Below are 24,823 nucleotides of genomic sequence, written 5' to 3'. Positions count from 1 at the left end.
GAGAATAACTCAGAATGCATTGCAGATATCCTTAGACCAATCTAGTACCTTAAGGGAAAAGCTTTCTGAAAGGCATCTGTGGATTCTGGGCATTCATGCCTTGCCCCACCACAAGTCTCTTCTATCTGCACTCTTGTGAAGTGTTCCTTGGCCATTCCAGTCATCACTCAAGCAGGCACAGGTGTCCTCAAACCACTTCACAGGGCACAGGCCATAAACCTTTGTGATGCCCACGTGGTGCTGACTTTACAGACATAGATAGCATGAACTGTGAGTGAACAGTGCCCTTCGCTATTAAAGTATAATAATAAAGGATGTCAGGCAGCATGGGGACCTAGGTGAGACGTATGGCAGGGGCAGAGGCAGGCACTACAAACAGCCTCCATTGGAAAAATGCCTGTGGAGCTATAGGAAAGGAGACCCAACATGGGCAATGCCATTTCACTGTATAGTAAGATGGGAGAAGTTGCAGGCCCAGAACTCCAACACATAAACTCTGCTAGGTGGACTAGCCCAGTGAAGATATAGTGGCAGGACCTCCAGGAAGAGTGAGGACCCTGACTCTTTTTCCCAGTGTGCTTAGGATGTGAGACACAGAGTCAAAGAAGAATATTCTCTAACTTTAAGACTTAATATTGTTTTCCCTGTTCAGTTTAGATTTCACTTGGAATCCTTTCTGCTTTAATATTTCTTCCCTTTGAAATGGGAATATCTGTTTTATGCCTGTGCCACTGCTGTATATTGAAGGCAAGTTTAGTTTAACAACCTTAAAGCTGGAGGGAAATTTACCTCCTGATGAATCATAATTGAATCTCACTCATACCTAATTCGATAGACTTTGACATGGATTTGATGCTGAATATGTTAAGATCTTTGGGACTATTAGTATAAGAAGGATATGTAATTTGGAATGTAATGTGTCCCCTAAACTTCTTAAGTTAAAGAAACTTAGCCCCAATGAAACATTGTTGAGAAGTAAAACTTTCAAGAGGTAATGAGGCAGTGAAATCTCTGCCCTGAAAAAAGGCATAGCAGTTTCTGATGAGGGGACGAGTTTATCTCCCTTTCCTTTCTTAAATATTTGAGCTCTCTTGCCCTTCCATCTTCTTCCAAGCAAGAAAACCATTACCACATATAAGTCTTTGTCCCTGGACATCCCTGCCTCTATAACCATGCTTAACAAATTTCTGTAGTTTATGAATTATCACATATTTTGATATAGCAGCACAAAATAGGCTGAGCCATTATTGATGTTACTATGACATCTAGGACACATATCATTAAGCAAAAGTAACAAACTAATGGTTAAAATTCAGTTAAACTGAAGTCTTTGTCAGCTCAAACACTTATCTCAGCTAAAGATTTAACATTCATTAACTCATTTAAAGATTGAGACCACCACATTAGTATTGTGTTATTCTCTGTGTGTGTCTCAGAGAAGAAGAGATGGCATGTAAATTATAGAAGCTCCTGAAGCTGCTAAGCACTGAGTGTGGGGCTGAATCCTGAATCTGGCAGCTCCAGATCTTGTTCTCCAAATGGTTAAATATTCTGACACACAAGCAAGAAGTCAATTGAGAGTTTCAATCATTGAAAAGATCAGTGTTAAATCTATTTCAATTTTTTTTCCCTGAATGAGAATTTAAGTGTGTCTAGGTTTTGAGACTTATTCCAAGTGCCATCTTCACTAGATGATATCTTAAAAAACTTGTCTACCTCTCCACCCCTTCCCATTTTCTCACTTGTTAGGTTTAGAACCATACAAGCAAATATCCTACAGCTTCAAGGGTCTGTAGCTAGTGCTAGATTCAAGACAGCCAAAACTCAATCTCCACTTAGCCTTTGAAATTCCCTGTCTTCCTGTAGAGCCCCTTAACCCTGCCTGTCACAGCAAATTAGACTTTGCCTTCCACTCTTAAAGTTCCTTAAGAAATAGACTCTTATGACTGTCCAGTCTTTACATCTCCATATAAGAAGAGATCAAATTGACCTTAAGTATGAAAGAAAGAAAACAATTTATCAGAGAGGTTTCCAGTACAAAGATCTATGTAGGTCAAATTTTAATGTAGTACATAAAGCTAAAGTCAATATAAATTAAATGTTCTACTTAAACGTCTAAACATCTCATTAGATATCCTGTCTTAAAGCTATGGTATATATTAGATTGCTGAATTTCAAAATCAATCATTTCATTATGTATCATACTTCCCCAGAATAAAAATACTTTTTTGACATACAAACTGTTGAAAGAAAGAAATTAATGTCATTCTCTTTGACATTATGCTTATGGTTTCAATTTATACTTGGAAGTTTGAAAACAGAGAAGTAATTTATGTGGCTGCCTCACATTAGTGTGAAAACTCCTCTGACACTGTAAAAATAACAACAGCATTAAGTTACTTAAATCATTTGTGGTGTTTGAAGAAAGCTCATTAGCACCTTGTAAATTTTCGCATAGCCTGTGTTATAACTTCATTTCCAGAAGAGCTATCATAGCACAAAAACAAATCCCATGTGCAATTAATAACTGAAAGATTCACTGAATGATTTTGAATAGAAGACACTACACAATATCTTTATTCTCAATTCGGTAAGTAGGGATAGAACATTAATAAGATTTATACTAGCAGAAATTATTATATTCTCTTTTTTTTTATCTGCCCACCCACTTGGAAGATTAGCTCTAGACTACAGATTCTGCAATTCATAGATAATTCTGTTATAAAATACCAGGTATTTTATGAGTTTAGATCACTTTCCTTTAAAAGTTCAATGCATTATTTTTTACAAATACAGTTTTTGTAGTTTATTACTTGACATAAATAATATGAAATTATTCTAGGATGTAATATGTGGCACCAAGTTGTATTCTGATTTAAAATTCAACAGATGAATGACCCTGAGGGAGGGTGGAGATCTTCATCTTTATTCATTTTACTCAAACAGAAGAGAGATTCTGCCATGGAAATAAGGCCCACCACGGACTCTAATATACAATATTTTTCCAGTTCTAAAGAAGACTTTGAGATTAGTTAGTAAAGAGGCAACAGAATGGATTTCTATTGCAACCCAATTCCTCACTACTCCAGCTCTCTACCTCTCACAGCCAGGCTTTGTGGGAAAATGGAAGAGGGGGAGGAAAGGGTGTGGTTGAGAGTTAGCAATTATAAGCTTACGGGGAACAGGCTGGGAAAGGCGACTTCCATGCAGGCAAGTGGGCAGACCTCAGTAATATAATTCATAGAAAATAATTGCTGATACTTTGCTGAACTGCTGATTCTCCATGCACCCTCCAGATAATTTCACTGCTAAAAATTGCTTGGTCAGAGAAATCTTGGGAGATCCAAGTCTTGCATTTATGGAGTTGAGTAAATATGTGGAAAGAGGGGCAAATGGCCTCAAATGTATACTTTAGGGGGATTTTATATCCAAAAGTGATAAGTAATGCATTAAACTCTGTAGATTATATAGGAGAATATTGGTTTGACGTTTGATTAAAAATACATAAATCTGAAAAAGTACTAACCATAAAAAGTCACACACTGAGCCACCATAATTAAAATGCAAATATATATATATTATAGTCCATAAATATAAAAGTTATTAGGGAAAGCAACATAGTGGAAGAAAATATCTGTAATATTGAAAATCAATAGAATTTTTCTAGTCAGAATGTATGAACTACAAGACACAGTTCAATAGAAATAAATAGAATATTTATAAGAGAATAATATTTGCCAAAACTGTCTGAAAGAAACAGTGAGAATAAAAACTGAAAGTTTGTCTTTGGAAATCCAAACTTTGGGCTAAAAAGTGGTTCAACCTAAAAACACAGGCTATGTGTCAAGAATTCACAAGTTGAGAGGTAGAAGCCAGGAATCCAGAAGAATCACTTCAAAGTGAAGAGTATTACTGAATCATAAACAAGGGAATCTCACCACAAGCCCAAAAGCAATGGAGCCAACTGGCCATGAAATGAAGTCTCCAAAATTGTAAGCCAAAGAAAACTTTCCTTCTATTTCAGGCATATGACTAGCATATAACATGAGGAAATCACAGCAACACAAGCAGAGGTAGGTCTAGATTCTTGGGTGCTGCTGAAGTAGTGAATGACTAGAAGAAATAGAGTTGTATTCATCTCCATCAAGGAAGCTGTAATTTAAACATCACCAGTGATGTGGTATATGAGTGGGGCAGGGAGTGTCAGTGAAGGACATATTTAACCATCCCCAAGCCAAGTGAGCAATGATGTACCAGATGCAAAATTTACTGACTCAGCTTTCTATTCTTCTTTCTTTATTTTTTTATTGGCAGATTCATAGAGTATACTTTGATCAAATCCACCCCCCATTATTCTTTCTTCTCCTTTCTCCCTTCTTCCCCCACTTTTTAGTTTTGGGCAGGTTTCATTAAGTTATTTTCTTACATATATAATGTGCTTTGATCATATTCACCTCCAACACTTTCTCCTCTCCCCACGTTGTTTTCCCCCAAACAATTCCCCTTTTATAATCAAGACTTATTTCTATTGTTGCTCTTATTTCTTAGGTCCACATTCCACATATGGGATAAAATGTGCAATATTTGTCTTTCTGCATTTGGGTTATCTTCCTCAACAAGATGATCACCAGTTCTATCCATTTTCTTGCAAATTATGTAATTTCATTCTTCTTTATAGCTGAATAATAGTTCATTGTGTATAGGTACCATAATTTGTATACCCATCCATCACTAGTTATACACATAGGCTTATCCTATAGCTTTGTTATTGTGAATACTGCTGCTATACACGTGGATGTATAGGTATTTTTACTGTATGTTGGTTTAAATTCCTTTGGATATATGCCCATGAGTAGTGTAGCAGAATCATACAGTAGCTCTATTACTAGTCTTCTTTCATGCCAACCAGGAAAGATGAGAAGCTGTGGTTAATAGGAATAGCGGTGTTAGAAAAGAAAAAGAGAAACTACCTTTCCCTGGCAGCTGTATTCTGCCCTAGAGCATGGCTGATTTGGGTAAAGAATGTCCATTTTAAATCAAATTTGGAATTCTTAATAATTTACTGTTGTAAATTATTTTCAATGTTGTTGTAGGGTTTTTTTGATTGTTCATTTCTTTCTTTTTGTTTTGGCTTAAGATTGTCAAAGAAAATTCATGAGCAACTTCTAAGGTTTTTTTAAATCAACAAGGGATATCTGATACTCACTGAGTAAATTTTACCAGGTATTCAAAGACACAAATAAATAGTTTTATAATAAAGTTCTTACAACTATGCTTTCTCAAAATGCTAATTCAAATGGCACACTGCTTCTGTATATGAATTCAAATATTGTGCACTTTATAGGACTTTCATGAAATCAGATATTTCCAACACAGAGATTTCCTTTATCTGTATGCCCATCTCTCATTTCTTCTCTCCATGTTCTTCTCACCATAGAATTTTAAACATTTCTTTTCCTTCAACTAAAAGACAGAATAAAATTCCAGTCTATCTGTTAGGCTTCTCATTCATATAACAACTTTGGGTGTGGTATCTATGGAATCATTTTTGTCTACTTGGCTCTAGAAGATAAGCACCCTGATTAATTTTCAATGACTATACCAAAGTGAATTAGATCAGTTCCACATTACATGGACCATGCCATGGTGGCTGTTTTACAACTGTGTCCAGGGATCAGAAACTGCTGCTCTGTAAATGAGAAAACTGAGGAATACAGATTTAAGTAACTTGCTCAAAGTGTCACAGGTAATAAGCGATACAAGTCAACCACACACCCATGCAGTGTAGAATGACAGCTATCTGCTTTCTGTTACTTGACAACCCACCCTGAATATGTTTTATTTTTAGCCAAGCCATATATAAAGATTAGGAAGAATATAGATTTTTTTAAAGCTGCAGCTAATTATACTAATCACAACATATAAGGAAACAAAGCACTTTTTTAACTCCTCAATTTAAGATTTTTAAAACATGTCCGAATTTTTCAAATTGCTTATCAGTAAGGTATCTTCAGTTGTTTGGGAAAAGTATGCTGTAACTCTATCATACTTTGTTAAATATTGATTGTGAAACACTATGATTTAGGATCATTCAATGAATCATAATTTATATTGCCAGAAATTAACAATGGCAAAGAATTAGTATCTTGGAAAAATTAAAAATTATCTGTCTTTCACAGTATATGTTTTGTTATTTTTCCTTTGATACATAGACTCATATTTATAAATATATACATATTTATATACTATCTTAGTTCATTTGAAGTGAATGTATGGAAACTTAGAAGCATTCCTCCAAGATTATATTAGGAAATATTTTGGTTCAGGAGAAACTGTCTGATTATTAAATGAAATAGTGATATTAAAAAGTAAGCTAGTCATTGTTCTCATAAGAATGTAACACATTAAATTTTTAAAACTTTAGAAGAAAAGCTTCAGTACTGATTTTTTAAAATTTTTGAGCATCTTCTGTATACAGTGTAGACGATGAAAAGAAGGAGTGTGTCTGGTCATCATACAAGAGCTTAGCAAATTTGATGATCCTAATATGCTTCTTCAGAAATTCCTACTCAGGTATTCACAATGGCACGAGACCACAGGAAGGGAAATCCCCATTGTGAAGTAGCTACTAAGTACACAGCCTCTGCAACTCACTTTATGCCCTCAGAACAACTTCAGAAATATAGGCCCAAGGATGGAAGTAAAGGATGTTAAATTATTACACTTCTCTGTCCCTAATTCTAAGTTGCAATGTACAATGAATGAAGAAAAGCCATCAAATTATTTTTTATTGAATCAAATGGAAAGAGTCTGGCACTGTTTTCTGGAATATTTAGTCACTCAAAGAAAAGAATTGTAAAGGATAGCCCTACACACATATGGTACGTGAAATGCTGGCAAGTATTCTCATATGACAGGAGCCAAAGAATTAACAGTCTGATTTCTAGAGTCTTGGGCAGGATCTCACTGAAACAAAGACATCAAAGCCACCAAAAGGAAAGAAACAAATCTTCACCAAGAACCATTCAGGATGATTGAACTGCAACCCAAAATATTGACAATAGTTGAAAATGATTAAACATTTATAAGCATAAAAAAATGATGAGGTTTTGCAAAAACAATAAAATGTATGGTAGTTTTAAGAAATTACTTAAAAATAACATGAAATATGACATAGAGTAAGCATTGAGATAATAATACATAAAACAAAACAATAGATAAGCAGGGTATCACAAGTTCTTTTGCTTGAAATGATCATTATATGGGTATGCAATAATAGTTAAAATTTAATGTAAAAGAAATGATAAAAGCACCAAGATGAAGTTAAAGGAAAAATGTTTGAATGAGAGGAAACCATAGATCCACTTATCTGTGATTATTATTGTGAAAGAAAGAATGAGGTCCTTTCCCAAGGTTAAATTCATCAGTAGCTTTTGAAGCTCATGTCTTCAAAACAGTGTCTCATGTGCTTATTGATTAATATTGAAGAAATCAACCATGTTATGAATGAAATATAAAATCCAAAATCTTCCCAAGACAGAAATCACCTCATGATCTTAATGTTTAAGTATGCCCATTGTTTACATGTGCCCATATGTTCCAGTGACTCTGCATTAAGGCTTGGTAGTCATATATTGTTTTAGTTTCTGTTTATCATGGAAAACTTTTATTGATCCATCAATTTTAAATGATAGTTTTGCTGGGTAGAGTATTCTAGGACTGAAATTGCTTTCTTTCAGTGCTCAAAATACCTCACTCCATGCCCTTCTTGCCTTAAAGATTTCTGTTGAGATGTGCTATTATTTTGACATGGTTACCTTTATATGTTATTTGATATTTCTCTCTTACAGTTGTCAATATTCTTTCCTTGTCCTCTGTGCTACTTGTTTTAATGATAATATGCTATGGAGTGCCTCTGTTTTGGTCATATCTGTTTGGTACCTTGGAGGCTTCCTGTTCCTGAATGGGCATCTCTTTCTCAAGATTTGGGAAATTTTCTGCTAATTTTGTTGAATTTATTTATCCCTTTAGCTTTCACCTTTTCTCCTTCTTTGATGCCCATGATTCATAAGTTGCATCTTTTGAAGGAGTCACTGAGTTCTTGCATATTCCTTTTGCAACTCTTTAGTCTTTTGTCGAATAATTCTTCTGTTTTTTCTTCAATATCTATTGTCTTTGAGCCATGAAATTCTGTCTTCCACCTGTTCTAGTCTGTTGGAATAGCTTTCAACTATATTTTTTCTTTGATTTAAGAAACTTTTTATTTCCAGTATTTCTGTTTGATACTTTTTTTCTGAGATTTTCTTTGTTAGACTCCTCTTTGATATCTTGTGCTGTCTTTCTTATTTCATATATCTTTTTTTTAACCTCCTTAGTTTCATTTTGGAGTTTGTTGAAGTCCTCTCTGAGTTCATTTAATGTTTCTGTGCCTTTTCAAGCTTTTTATTTGTGTTCTCTTGATATTATTTTAATTATTTTTGTATATTTTCTTTAAGGTCCTCTGTAAGGTCCTCTTTGAGTTCTTATTTTTGCTCTTCTTAGAGCACCTCTTTAAACTCTTCATTAAGCTCATTGGACATACTTATCATCATTCTACTGAGTCAGAAACTGGGTATCCATTTCCTTCATTTTCCATAAAGTCATCTGTTAAATTACTGTTAGTATTTTGAGAGATTGTATTCCCCTGCCTTCTTCCTCTCCCCGTGTTGTTTCTATTTTGTGATTGCTACTGTGTTGTTGATTCGCTAGTTAGGGAGTTTAATCAACTGTTATTTTTCCCTTGACTTAATTAGTGTGCTGTGACTGACTTAGTCATTAGCCAGGTTGTTTTGCTATTTCTCTTACCTGACCTGGAAGTTTAATGTAGCTGTAACAAATTCACAGATTCAATGCCAGACCAGTTATTGACATAAGGAACCCCTTGGTGATATTGTCTGTAAACACTTGGTATTGGGGGAATAATAATTACTTGAATAGAGACAGATACTTAGGCAATTAAAAAGATGAGTCTACAGGAGGTGCCAAAAAGGAAGATGTGGCGAGGAGGAGAAGGAGTGTGATGTTTGGTGGCTGTAGGGTAATAAGGCCTTAATGTACATTAAGGTGCAGTTCAGTTGTTGTCGGGGAGAGTGTTTCTGTCAGAGATTGCAGAGGTATAGGAAGGATGGGGGTTATTTGTATATTTGATAGAGTGGACTATTCAGTGACTGGTGAGTATAGAGGAGGTAGGGGCAGTGAGGTGAAAGGTAGGGTGAGGCAAGGAGGAGAATGTAGAGAAAGGAGGAAAGAATGAAAGCAATATTTGGGGAATGGAAAGGAAAGTGGGCCAAGAAAGGGATAGCAGAATGATATTTGGACAGAAAGGAAGAGGGAGATAGGTAACAATGGATTTTAGCACCAAAGAAATGAGAGAAAATGAAGAGACTAAAAATAAAGATTAAAAAAATAGTAATAAAAATAAAAGTACTGAATAAAAAAGGAAAAAAGTCAGTTCAATGAAAGTTCTGGAGCTTTTCCTCTGACTTCAAATCTAGGTTATGGCACTTTTCACAGGGGATTTCCCAGCGTCTCTGTTCCTTCTCAAGATCGCTCTGCTGAGCTGTGTGTTGATGGATGTTGCCACTCTTTGCTGGACAGCCTTGGGGGTAGTCAGCTCATGGTGTTAGATCCCAGTGTCTGCTTGGTGTGCTGGGCCCTCTTGTGTAGGTGACATCTCTGAAGTGGTCTCACCAGGAAGATGGTTAATAAGCAGTCACACATCCCTTCTGACCATAGTGCAACTTGCAGTTGAGCTTTATGATCACCCACTTTTCAGCTCACTACCAGATTCTCCATGGTGATCAAATAGGTTCTGATTTCAATGGGCAACAACTGTGCTGCTCCACTGCTGCTTTGGTTCTGATAGGTCAGTCCCTCCCCCAACAAGCTACAGCTGCTTATCATCACCCCAATTCCCATGAGTAAGCTCAGCTGTTCCACCCTATTCACACTCTGGAAGTTTGGTTCTGTGTTTTGCCCTGCTCCTGGATGTCAGCTCTGTGTTTTTTCCCATCCCTGCCTGACAGGTGAATTATGTTCTCTAACTATAGTGACCAGTTTTCTTGTGGGGGAAGGTTGCAATCTGCCCACCAGCTGCACTGGACTATGTGGTTCCCTCCAGGGCAGCTGATCTGTTGTACTCACCTGGTGGAGTTGCAGATTCACTTTGGTGGAATTGGTTCAGTTTCAGCAGGGTGCAGGTAGGTTGTGTCTGCAGTGTATAGGAACAGGATGTCCTACAATCTAGCTCAGCTTATTCCACAATCTTCTGCTTTTTCCAAATGGAAGAGAGGAGGCCAGAAGAGAGAGAAAAGGAAAAAGAAGGGGAAAATGGCTTTCTCCTGGGGAAAACCAGTGGCTATGCCAGTCCCAGTCCATGTGGGGACTTCCTTGGCTGCTATGTGCAATTAAAAGCTGTTTTAAGAGTTGTTTGTTAAACTTTACAACCTTATGTTTTGGTGGTAATTTAGTTGGTTAAAAATATAAGAATTACCCAACTCTAGCTACCAGGACTCTGGAGTATTTTTCTGATATCCTGGAACTCAGGGTTTCTGAGTTCCTCAGCTGTCTTCCATCTTGGACTCTCAACAGTACCTATTCTGAAACATGTTTGTATAAATCAAGATAATGTGAAAATGAATGAATTAAAATGTTAGTGAAGGAAGAGGAGAGATATAGAAATATAAAGTATAAGGAAAGGTTGTAAGAAATAAAAAATTTGAAATACTTTATACACAAAAAATGATACACCCAAAATGTTTCACAAGAAACAACTACATATAAGTAGATAAATAACATATTTAATTAGATAAAATTAGAAGGTGGTTACATAAAGTTATAATTTAGAAATAAAATATTACATCTAATACTTATTTGCTAAAACACTTCGAAAAGCTTTGGTTTCTGGTAAAACTATCAGGTTTTTATTTCTAGTCTGGAACCAACACTGATTGCTCTGTATTCTCCAGAATAGATTTCCTTCCCTTGTTTTCACAATGTTGTTTTATTTTAGCATTAGTCTCTGAACATACCCTTGTTCTCTTTGGGAGGAACTTACTGTTCTTTAAACACAGCAGAATTATATCTTATTTAGCTGCAGATCAAATCTTGAATTTTACCTCTTAAAGGAAATTGTCTGAACTGTGTGATGCTTCAACTCACCTATTATCTATAGTCATATAAGCATGTAGCAAATTTCACAGCAACGATTACAACTTTAATTGTATATTTTAATTTTTTAATAGTTTGACTCATGTTTTTCTCATTTCTACCTAAGGAATATTAAGGTAATATTTCTATCTGATTTTTCCATCATTTATCATCAAGTCTTAGGATAACATCAAACTCATTATAGGTAGTTGACATTAATTGATTCATTCAACAAATAATTAGTGTCATACATTGGCAAAATGAAAGAGCACAATGTCAAATAACTAAGTGAATGTACACAAGGCTTTTTACAGACATCATCTTAATAGATTTTTTTTACTATGTACCATTATAGTTCATTAATTTGATAAGCAATTTGGTTTTAAAAAGAGCAAAGATATTCTTATTATATAAATATTTTGAAATTTTTAACTGAACAAATCAACATCGCATTCAATAGTGCAGCATTATAAATAAAAGCTTAGGTCAGAAATACAAAGATAGTTTAGTATTTAAAATATTACTATAATACAACATATTAATAGAGAAAATAAGACAAATAGTAAATAAATCTATCAAGAATTGAAAATGTGAACCATAGAAAAAAGATTTGTACTCTGAGGTGGTTAATGCAACCATTGCATAAATTAAAATGATTTGATATCAAAATGGTGCTTATTTTATATGGGTCAGTTTGTCATTCATCTGTTACCATAGACATATAATTCAGTACAAGATAATGCTTCATATAAAAACTGAAACCAATCCTTCATGATTATTCTGTAGGGACAGATGTTATGTGTCAAAGTTGTGAAAGAAACTACTTGAGATGTTTTCTCACTCTCCACAGTGCCAACTTGTGTATGCTGAAGACTCTGCTTTCCATGGTTCAAGGGAGGAATTACCTAGACGTTGGCACAATATGTAACATTTATCTCAGCCATTTGGAACACAACTTCTCCACCTTCTTGCAGTGTTCAGGGGTTTTCTTTTGTTTGCAGAAACAGAGAGAAGTTGGCCTCTGAAAATGGAACATTCACTAACATTTTAATTTAAAAATGTTGCATCCTCCATCTACGGCATCATCCCAAGTGTGGACTGCAGAAGAGCCACACTCCTGTCTCTTCTCAGCTGGAAATGTTTTAAACCTAACCACTTTTCCTAACTAGAGGCACACTGTGTCAGGGATCTGGCATGGATAAAATACAGAAACCTTTGAAAAGGTCAGGAATCTTTGCTTATAACATGGGGGAAAGACTGCAGTGTCAATTGAAAGAGAATTGTATTTTTCCTCTTTGGCTCACCGCAGTGCAGATAGGAAGATTAAATAGGAATGTCTTCAATCTAACTGGAGGATATATTATAGAGTATATAACTAACAGTAAGCTATCAGTTGCTATCTAACTAAGAGTAAATTCCCTAACCTGTAGGAATTTATTGTTTTAAGGCATTTAATATATTGGCGAATAAGAAAAATAGTGGAACTTCTTAGAAAAGTAAGGGCTTTGCTATTCTCATCCAAAGGACATATGGATTGAGAATAAAACCAGTGTGAGAACTGAGGATAGAATAGGTAAAAGATGTGTATATGCCAGGTGTAGGAGTGTCAGGAGAACGTTCATAACTATAATATCAAAAAATAAAAAACACAATGCATAGTTTCAGATTACTGGATTATTATATCCTACTTCTGGATGTTACACAATAGTTGAACATGCATACAATTAATATGTTAAATCTTAATAAAATATTGCATAGTACAGATGCTGGCTTATATAGAAATGTAAAATTTATAAAAATTTAATATACTAGAAAAGGATAAATCAGTGAACCTACAAGGATATGCCCTGAGCATGCCACAAAATACAATAACTTCCCTTGATATTCCCAGGCCAGGGGCAATAATGTTTATCAGATGCGCCTTTAAAATGTGGTGACTCTTTATAAAAGAAGTTTCAGTAAATGTCAGTCTAGTGAAGCCTCTCAATATTTATTTACTCAAATGAATTGAAAATGTAAGTTCCCACAGAAACCCAGCACACTGGTGTTTAGAGTAGCTTTATTCATAATTGTCAAAACTTGGAATCAGCCATGATATCCCTTGAGAAATCCATGGAAAAACAAACCGAGGCACATCCATGCAATCTTACGTGCTCAGTGATGAAAATAAATGAGTACAACATACCCTGTAGAGAGAGGATACTGCCAGCCATGCTTGAAGTTTACCATCTGTCTGGGAGGTGAAATGATTTCAATAAGGAAAAATATTTTTAATAAGAAATAAGGAGTCTCTGAACACAAGCACTGAGACTCTTACCCTATTTCAAGCTTTTTAGATATTTATGAAACCAAGTATACTTTCTTCACTACAGCAAGCCGTGCTTAGTGGGCCCCTCACTACAATTTGAGTTCACATTCACACTACAAGGAATCAGATGCAAAGGCAGATGCAGTATGGGAATCAAGGAATTTTACTTCAAAATTCATCATGTCCAAAGTAGAAAACACCTCATAATATGTGAATATAATGTACATTTAATTGATATACATTAATACACATTATAATACATGTAAATATAACGTACATTAAAGCCATATACGTTAATGCTTTTCTATTATGTGTGTGTACATGTGTGAAATTTCTGAACCTAAATTATCTTCATTCAAATACCTTTAAATTGTGATTTTTCATGACTGCAGTCATATGAGACCTACTGACAAGCCCACATGTCTGCATTTATAGCCTTTCTCCACTTTCTGAAAAACTTCTCTTCATGAACCAGTTTCCTGACTCAGTGGCATTTCTTGTATGAGAGCATTCTTCATTCTGCAAGCTATGCCACCTCAACAACTTCTTTATGCCTTACTAAACATCATATTCACCTGTTAAAATATTACATTATCATATTAGAATGCAAGAGCCATAAGTACAGTTAGTAAGCATCTAATTCTGTACCATTACCTCCCTAAAACATAAAAAAATTTGTACACATTTAACAGGTGTTTCTTACTCTTTATGTAGCAAGGTCTTTCAAGTCATCATGCTAGGAAATACCTTGCAATAATCTTTTTGCCACATTTACCACGGGGACCCAGAGAAATTAGGGCATACCCACACTCACTATGCTAGTTATACTGAATTTGCCAGAGATAATTTTTGTTGAAAAAGACAAGGGGTGGCACTGCATACATCCATTAACAGCCTGTACTGTTGTTAGCAACCATTCAGTGTTTAAAGTTACATCTATTGCCCTTTGGTTTGGTAGGTGTGTTTGATCACACCTACTTCTCCAAATAAGTAATTAAGTAAATTCTATGCTCATTGTGTAGACAAAGAAACAAAAACAGCGATTTAAGAAAATTGCACACAGCATTAAGTTCATTAAACTCATATACTCGAAAGAAAAAAAATGTAGAACTTCTTTTAAAGTCATACCCAAGTTATTTTATTAAAGACTTCTGGAATAAATACATGAATCTAAAAGTACGCCCTGATGTTTATGCCAATTAAAGAAAATATGGTGATAATTTTCATATTGAAAATTTATTAGTGAGTGCTAATGAATCAATTTTGGTTCTAACCTCTGAAAATATCTTAAAAATTTTCACCTTCATTTGGTAACTAAATAAATTAACAATTAGAAGAATGTGTTGAATTGAATTGAATTAAATTAACAGTGCTGTCATTACAGACAGAAATAGTTTTCTTCCTTTTATCCACCAGCTTGAAGTAAATATGTGGTGATCAAGCATCAAAGTAAGAACAAAGTAAAATTAATCTATAGTTCTGGTTTCAAAACCAGTTATTTTTCTTAGGGAAGCAAAATATCCCAAATCAATTTTTCTAGCATGATTATTAGAATAATGTCAATTCAATATGGTTTTTTGACTTAAAATCACACATTTTAACAAACTTTAATATTAAGAATGGGATATTCTCAATATTGCTTTTAATAAAATAGACATTTATATTAATTTAAAATATATGAACTATATTGATGTAAAGCTGAGAAACATTTTCTACATACTGAGAAATGTTCTAAGAAAATAATAGGACCATGTCCTAAGAATTCTAATAGTGTTTTATGTTTAACAGTTAATACATCCAAAGCATATAAATGTAGACACCTATAAACAAACACACGTCGGTGAAATAACAGATTGTCATTTTAAAACTTATTTAGTTGGAATTGAGAAAAATGTTCTTTACACTTAAGAGCATACAGTCGGTGTGTTGTATTGAAGGAGAGATCTGGAGTTAAAATTACCTTCTCTGTGTGCAGAGCTATGTGGTGTCTTCGTGAACTTCCTCCAGCATTCTGGGAATAATCTTCACAATGTCATACATTTTTGTCACAGTGTTGAGATAAGAGGACTCTACTCCTGGGTTCAGCTAGCCATAATTCCATTTAAAATAAGGCAGAGAACTAAAGGAAGCATTGTGTTATTGTGTCTCTCCTCTTTTTCTCCAAATCTGGAAGAGTTTGATCCAATGCCTTTCTGCCAGTCAGGACAGAGCAAGAATAAGCACTAATATATGGATATGCATAGAAAATTAAATGTCATTTTTTTATTAATGTCACAGAACTATTGCATAAATTTCTGACAGCAACCATTTCCATGTAGCCAGTTGTGAATTGTGTAAACCAGAAATTCTTTTTATACAGATTATGGAAAAACAAATTCTATTCATGATGCAGACAATTTTATTTTCACTCTGACTGCTGAGCACAAGTACACATTGAGAAGGATAAATGCTTGGAGAAAAATGTAGAGATTTAGCTCTTAGTGAAATGAACAAACATGTTGAGAGGCAGATAAAGAAAGAACACAATTCATGTATATTTAGTGGCAAAAAAGTGTGTTTCCCCTTTAATTCCTAAAAGTCCCAGTATAAATCACAATTTATTTGCATAATACAAAATTGAAATATGTGCTGTTTAATGTCACTTATTATGTAGGTGCTATGTACACAGTGCTCAAAATTTTTAAAAAGAGAAAAATTATATTGTAGAAAATGGTATAGTATATAATGTAAAAAATAAATGCTTCTGTATATGTAATTCTATGTCCTGATCTTCTTAACAATATCTTCAGAAACTTTTAAATAATGATAAACATGATATTTGAAAACAATTATATCAATAATTATGATGATAATAATAATAACTACAGTTTAGTGATTATTTCCAGAGTTCGAGCTAAGTATTTTATGTGCACTGTTCTTCTCATATGGAAGTTTTGTAGGCTGACCTATCAGCATTCCTTATTTGAGAGGCAACATTGCATGAATTATTACACTCTTGCTCTCGTAAAATAAACCACTGGACTTAATGTCCTGAAGCTTCCAAATCAGGTTGATAAACTTCTCTAGAATTTGGTTTTAACCGACTTGAATTAGAGATAACCCTGAAAGGATTCTTATATTAAATGAGTTATACTTAAATAACTTAGAAGAGCACAGAACACATGATAATTAGTCAAGAAAAATAATGTGATCATCATATTTTTGATATAATGAATGATGCACGACAGTGATCAATAAATTTACACTTTTTTCAGTTTATATAACTTATTGAAAACAGACTCACCAATGTGTATACTTACGATGTTTATGTGACTTTTTTTCACATTGCCAAATTTCTTTCCCCAATTTCTGCACTAACAATTTCCACTTAGTGTATGAGGAACCATATGGGAAGAGTTTGATTTTTGTCACAAGTCTTGACCTCTTTTTAATCCCAATTTTGAAAATCAATAGTTTAAAAATATGCTATTGATATTTTCGGTAATAACACTTTTGTGGAGTCCTAGTACATTGTTTACCATTAGAAAAAAAGACTTTACAACTACTGCTACTGATGTTATATACATTTATTATAATTTTTCATTTGACATTTTGCTTATAATTATGTTTCTTTGTGAAATGGGTAAAGGAAATTTTAAGTCTTCTTTACTGTAATCAAATTTATTAAATTGTCCATTTTGATTTCTTAATTTTGTATTGGAAGTTGGGTGACTTTTTTTTTAATGTATTGGAGGGGGTGCTGTTTTCTCACTCCTTCCCTTGTTGAAGCGAGCTTTCTCTCTCGCTCCCTCCTGGTTATTACTGAACCTAACTGAGGCTAACTGGGGGTGACTGATTTCTAAAAGACACAAGATGGACAGACAGACAGAAAGTGGGATCAGGTATGCTGGGCGCTCGGGTGGAGACGCACAACCCTCGTTATTTCTTTTCTGTATTCTTTAAGGCCTTACTCCATTACAGTTCTTTAAAACCTTGCTTCTAAAGTCTTCTGTAAAACTTTGCTTAAATTCTCTTTCCTTAGACTCTCACTGTCCCATGTTTTCTCTTACCTTATCTTTAGCGTAATTGCTTTTAAAGTCTTTTGCCCCCAGGCTTGCACTGTCCCAACTCTCTCTAGCTTTCTTTTAGCCCAGATCCTCAGACTTGCAAACAACAGCCATGCCTTAAAACTGCATATGCATAACTCTTAAAGTCTCAGTTCTGTATTTTGCACTGTCCCATGTTCTCTTCGGGTTTTCATTAGCTTAGTTTTTCTAAGGTTTATGTATGAAGTTTTTTCTTTTGCTTAGCTTTTCTAAGTCCTATTAAAGTTCTCCATGAAGACTTTCTATCAACCCCTCTTTACCCATTCTTTTCCTGTCAGCAATTTCCCTTTAGAAATTTTTTTCCCTTCCAAAAGCTTCCTACATCACAAAGCCAAAAGCAAAATGCAAATACCCAAGGCAAAAGGCCCCAAAGCAAAAGCCAAAAGTAAAAGCAAAAAGCCAAAAGCAAAAGCCCAAGACAAAAAGCAAAAGCCCCCCCTTCCTCCTTCAGGGGCTCCTTTATAAACAGCAGCAAACAGGGTGGAGCAGAGGATCTTGGAGGGGCATGACTTTGTAACAGGAGAAACCTGCATTCCTGCTTTTCTGAAGGAAACAACTTAGGAGAGGAATCTGTTCTGCATTTCAGTGTTTGTGGCTGGGGCTGTGCCAATCTCACCTACAGATAAAAGCAATTAAGCTGCATCTCACCTTGTTTATGTCCAGTTCTCATGGGCTTCTCATAATCCACTTTCCACAATACACACTATGAACAAAAGGAATACATGTGTGTATAATGTTATCTGGATATATATACATATATATATACATATGCATATATAAATTAGTCATGTAAATATGTACATATGTCTATACAACTGTGACTCCATCTCAATCATATCATTTTAAAGGCTATATTTTCTTCAATTTTCATAATCCACACATGATAAATGAAACTAAACTCCAGAAATATATTAAACATTGAAATGTGAATGATGTTCACTTTAACAATATTCTAACCAAAACCAGGGTCCATGGGATATTCTGATGCAATAGAAAAACAGGTCATCTTTGAAAACATTACATCTTGGAGGAATCTTTGTGCCAAAACATAACTTGGTTTACTGTAATTACATTTTTGGAATAGATTTACTTATATAGGTAGATACAATGAGTAAACCATTGAATTTGTGTAGGTAAAATTCTCTAGTTTTTTTCTCTAGATAAAGAAGATTTGTTAACACAAGTTAATGAAGCATTTCAACTGTTGTATGCTACAGAAACAAATGCAAAAGATATACTTCATCCTTCATAGTTTATCTAAAGTTTTCATTGAGTAATAAAGAGAAAACATGGAATTGAAGAATTTCTCTTGAATCACAACTAAACCTTTGCAGGACTATACACACTTAGAAGTTTCCTTCTGAATATATTGAGAATAAATATATTCATTACTTCAGTCCAATACACAATGATTATTTATTAAAACTTAAGCTTATGGACAATGCTAATGTTTTGTGGACAGTTCAAGTCATTCTTTTTGGTTCCTTTGTTGATGTATTTGTCTTAAGCCCAGAAAATTAAATCTGTTTCTACGAAGTAGTTAAAATACTTGCTTCCTATAAAGTTATAGTGCTTTATAAACATAGAATACATACAGAATTTAAATGATTTTGCTTGTTTGATTGATTTAAATTGTACTAGCAGTCATAGAGCAGAGGCTATAAACCAACCATCCTCAACAGTACTTCCTATGTTGAAACATTTCTTTCTTTTTACTTAATATTATCTGCAAAATCAAGACATTAGCCTGGTTTTAGTACTGAATAGTAAAAAACCATGTAGAGCTTCCTTCATGACATTTGCTACCACAAAAAGGTGCTAATCTTAGATAGTTTAAGGCACTATACAGAGTTCCCAGTGACCTTCTGTATTTTGCAATGAGCAGATATTTGACTCTAAAAACATTTCAATAGCTCCTTGAAATACATCGAGGACTTGATAACCATGCCTACTTGAATTAATTAATTAATTTATTCATTTATTTATTTATCTAGCTATATATTTATTTACTTATTTATTTATATATATGTATGTTTAGGTACTAGAATTTGAATTTAGGGCCTTGCACTTGCTAGGCAAGCACTCTGCTGCTTGAGTCACATCCCCAGCTTTTTTTTGCGTTAGGTTTATTTCAGATAGGGTCTTGCATTTTTGCCCAGTGCCAACCTAGAAGGAAGATTCTCCAGATCTCCACCTCCTACTAGCTGGGATTACAGCCCAGTCACTGTACCCTCCCCCACCTACATATTAGGGACAGAATAGTTTCAGCAGACTGTTATAAAGCAGATTTTTACTGAATTTTAAGCAAGAAAACACAGTCAGACTGAAAAGTACAAACAAAAGGAACAGAAAGTTGACTACAAATCCTAGAATAAAGGGAAAACATAATCTGAAGTATTCCATAGGCAAAACTATTGCTTAGTTGAGTGGGAAAATTCATGTATTGAATGCCAGCAACCTGTTTTGCAGTACTTAGACACCATAACACACTCAGGGGAGGTATTCAATCTATCACTTTGTAATATAAATTCTCATAAAAGAGTAAGTTGTAAATGAATTAAAGAGCTGTTCAATAAAAAAAAAACTATTTGAAAATTACTCATAAATGTCCTATTTTGATTTGGTGTAAGAAATGTCTTTTCTATCAGTTTTTAGGACTTTTTCTAATCTAGCAATTAGTATATGTAATATATCTTTCTATAAACTACAAGGCAAACACAATTAATAAAGCAGTTCTCAGCAGATTAGAAATATAGATAGCACCATGGAGAGAGAAACAGGTATTTGACAGCTTCTAAAATAATTTCTGATGAGTCTGTCAAGTTTTTTTTCTCCGTATCTATTGATATCAGAGGAAAAGCTACACAGTATCCAATCAACTTTTTTAAATAACAGAGATATTTACAATAGCTTGAATAGAATGTGCTTTGTGTGAGATCCAGGTGCTCACTCAACATTCTGCACACATCTGGTCACGTTTCCTATTAAGCTTTCATACTTTTATTGTGTACATAGGATAGTTCTGTGTCATTACTCTGAAAGTTCTCATCCTCCTGTGCATGAGACAATCACTTGGGGTTAATGTAAAGACTGAGAAGGTGGATCCACCCACACAGATTCTGCTGTACAGAGTTGTGATGAAGCTGTCCTGGGTGCAATTACAAAGTTCTTCCCAGGCTAGGCCTTTGTGAGTCTGGAGCTGAGAATCTAGAGGTCATTCTCACAGTCCACCTTCTCATTTATTCTGTTCACTCTCTCCTCCATTTTCTCTATCATTTCCAGTCACTAGTGGTTGCTTATTGTGCTTTACTCAATTTGATTTTTATTATACAGGAAAACAGGTAACTTGCATAAATATTATTATATTGATATTAACATGTAATAAGTTCATTATAAAATAAAGTAAGATACCTTTTTTTGGTGATATTGTTGATTGAACTCAAAGGCTTGTGCTTGATAGGGAGGCACTCTACCATTTAAACCATAATCCCAGTCCTTTCTGCTCTATGTTATTTTTTGTATAACAGACCAGACTTGCTTTCCATGTGGCTATGATGACAGGTATAGGCCATCATGCCCAGCTTATTGTTAAAATGGGGTCTAACCTTTTGCTTCAGTTAACCTTGAACTGTAATCTTTCTGATCTCCACTTTTATAACGGATGGAATTTCAGGTGTGAACCACCAGCCCCAGACTAAAGTTAGACACTTTTGTCATCAGAAGATGGTACTGGTTAAACACCGGCATTACTATAATTTCAACTCCTAGTATTCAAACCATGAGCTTTCACTGTCTCCCTTGCTACATGATTTCACTAATTCAATCTTTTCTGCCCTTACTACCAAAAATGAACCAAGTCAATGCATTTAAATTCTTAAAGTAGATTATTTCTCACATGAAGTTATTCACCTAATAAATTATACTTAATATTAATAGTTAATATTAATATGTGAAAATTATATTGCATTTATTAATATATTAGATATACTGTAAAATCAATCCCATTTGCCTCTACAGTACTGACATAATTTTAGAAAAGTTTAAAATTTGAAATATTAAAATAATAAAAGTAATTCCTTATGTTGTAAGGAAATTTTTTTCCAAAAAGAAATTGTGAGAAATATAGCAATGACACTGCCTTTAATTCTCTGTTTTAAGAGCTTTTCTTCAACCATTTTCAGGGCATGTGAAATGTCCCTGGTAGAATTTCACTTGTCACAGGAATAGACTATTAAGTAAACTTACAGGAGTCATTACATTTTTTTAAACGTGCTTGTGTCCTAGGCACTATCAGAATTTAATAATACTGAGGGTTTTTGTGAGAATCATGTACCTCCTTATCTTCATATTTTAAAAAACTCACCTTAAGTAAGTAAAGAATTCATAGATTTATTGATAAATTTAATTATAAAAATGATAAAATGTAAATATATCACCATAACCGACAGAAGTGGTAAGTAGAGATTTAGTTTTTGAATAGAATACTATGTCCACCTTAAATTAAAAGTAACATAAAATTTTACAAGAAAACTTATATGTGACATACAACTTCAGTTTCTTTCCATTGAAATACAACATTGTTGAATATACCAAAGAGCCTGCCAATTACCTCTCTTTGAAATAAGGATTGCATAAGAGAAAGAAACATTACTTACGTGAATAAGACTTCTATCCAGAAGTGTCTGATGTAGAGAGATGCAATTCCACTCAGCCAACAAGTTCTGATAACAGAAGGAAACAGAAATGGTGGGAAAGCTGTCAATCATCGCAAAGATATAATTGAAGAGAATCTGTGAAAAGGTGAAGTGAAGCCCTTTGCTTTCCAGCGTGTGCTCCGACAAAGTCGTTTCACGGCTGTATTTTACCTTTGCTCCATGACCTCAGTACATTCCACAATGATGTGACAAAATTAAGATTATCACAACGTGTTTGCTATTTTCATCAGATGACTGTGAAGTCAATGGTAGGCTCTGTGACCCCTATTTTACTGATAATAAAATCAGGAAGCAAGAAGGCTAAGTAGTTTAGTAAAGGTCACATAGCTAAGAAATGAACAGATAGAATTACAGACTCAGTATTTGTTTTATGATCTTTAACCAAGGTCTTTAATTACAATTTTTTAAAAGCAGCCATCTTTAACAGAATGGTTACTTAATGAAAACCTGCACAGTGTACCAGGTTGCTTGCATTAGTGTAGTAATTTTCATCTCACAAAATCCTACATGCAAATGAGAAAACCGAAGGATTGTTCAGGCATGGTTACAAGTGTTTGTAGGTTTCACGATCTGGGGGCAGGATCTCCTGGACGTTTCAGGGGGAATATTCTTAACAGCAGAATCAAAACACTCTTAAAAGAGCATAAATTTCCAAATGATAAGACATTAAAAGAATGAAAACAATCTAAGTGTAAATAAGGTTAAACAGTAACCTTATTTACCTTATTTACAGTAACGTAAAATAATAAAGCCTAAATTCTGGAAAATCATTATTTTTTCTTTTATATTATGAACTGTGAAGTTCAGATTGGGCCCTGCACTGTGGTTCATATCTGAAATTCCAGCTCTTTTGGAGGAGGGAGTGGGTAGAAGGATCAAGGTCTGAGAACCATATGGGGCAAAAACATTTGATCCTATCCAGAAAATAATTAAAACAAAAGATGGCTAGGTTGTGGTTCAAGTGGGAGAGCTCCTGCTAAGCAAATCTAATGCCTTGAGGTCGAACCCCAGTTCTACCAACCCCCCTCAAAAAATCCCAGCTTAGTTTGTAGTTTTCTCTTCTCTTTAAACCCATTCCAACTTTTCTTGCTTTTCACTAGTTATTAGTGTCTTTCCACTTCTGTAATACCTGAGGTATAAGGTACCCAACTTAATTATTCAATCTAACAAAGGAATGTAAGTAAGGATGAAAAGGAAGGTTAAAGTATTAATCTGATGTATTTAACTCACAATTTGTTTTACTAAAGTTATTTAATTCAAAGCATTACATCAAGCATTATCCAGAGCAAAGTCAGCACTATGGGAGCCTTCCTCTTATGAAGTCTGTTAAATATATGAACATTTTACGGCTAGCATCTCTACTTATTTAACTTTGTGATTATTATCCTGATTCCCTTTTACTCCATGTTTCCTGTATTTCCCATTATAAACATTTATTGACTTCTTATAATTTTCTATCAAAGATGATGTTCTTCCAAGACACACATTATCCCCTGTGACTTGATTCATTATTGTGAGGAGGGATTATAAATGGTTTAATATCTCATCCAGATGGTGACTTTGAAAAACTATTCATAAAATGGTAGAAGTTTCTTTAGGGGATAAATTCTCCACATACAACAGGGAGTAAGTAGGACGTTTTCAATTGTTCATTTTAAAAGTGACAATGAACATTAAATTCAAATCGGTATCCTTGGAGAAGAACATAAAAATAATGACAAAAGTAACTTAATGAGTTGAACTACCCTTAGTGGTTCAAAGATAAACATTAGTAAGAAAGAATACAAATATAATCATTTTTAAAAACAAAAGATACAGGTTTGGAGGGTGACGGTATTTTAATTGTGAATCACGAGGAAATTGTTTAAAAGCTATAATTCTTAAAGATCTATACTTATTCCTTAATATGACCAAATGTTTGTTTTACATAATAATGACTTTTTAGTTGGATGCAATAATCTAAATAAATAAAAAATAAAATGTGATTATTACAATGTAACTAGCTGTAATTCAAAATATGTAACAAGCAAATACATTTTTTATCAACCTGGCATGAGTTTACCAGAGTTATACTGCAAGATTGCACCTCTGCTACTAAATCCTGTTTTAGTAGCTATGCTGTACATCCAGGAAATCCCCAGGGATCACTTTATTTGGAAGATTTTGAGGTGCTACATAGAGTTAGGGATGTTATACAGAGACGAGATTCTGTCAAGCAATTATAGAGTAGTTAGAGTGAAATCCTCTAACTTCTTTTTTGAAGCCAAAGAAAGATTACAATTGCTGTCATATTTACATTCAGTCAGTTTGGAGGATTTTGGAAATCAGAAGTTTATGCAACACATAGCCATATTACAAAACATTTAAAATATTTCCTCCCAAACTAGATATCCAGGTTATATAGAGGCCATGACCATGAAAATAAGCATCTTTTATTTTATTTATTATTTGGGGGGTGGTACTAGGGTTTGAACTGAAGGCCTCACACTTGCTAGCAGGGGCTTCACCACTTGAGTCACTTCACCAAG

Source organism: Castor canadensis, chromosome 9 (assembly GCF_047511655.1).
Source record: "Castor canadensis chromosome 9, mCasCan1.hap1v2, whole genome shotgun sequence".
Lineage (NCBI taxonomy): Eukaryota > Metazoa > Chordata > Mammalia > Rodentia > Castoridae > Castor > Castor canadensis.
Note: the sequence above shows the minus strand (reverse complement) of the source record.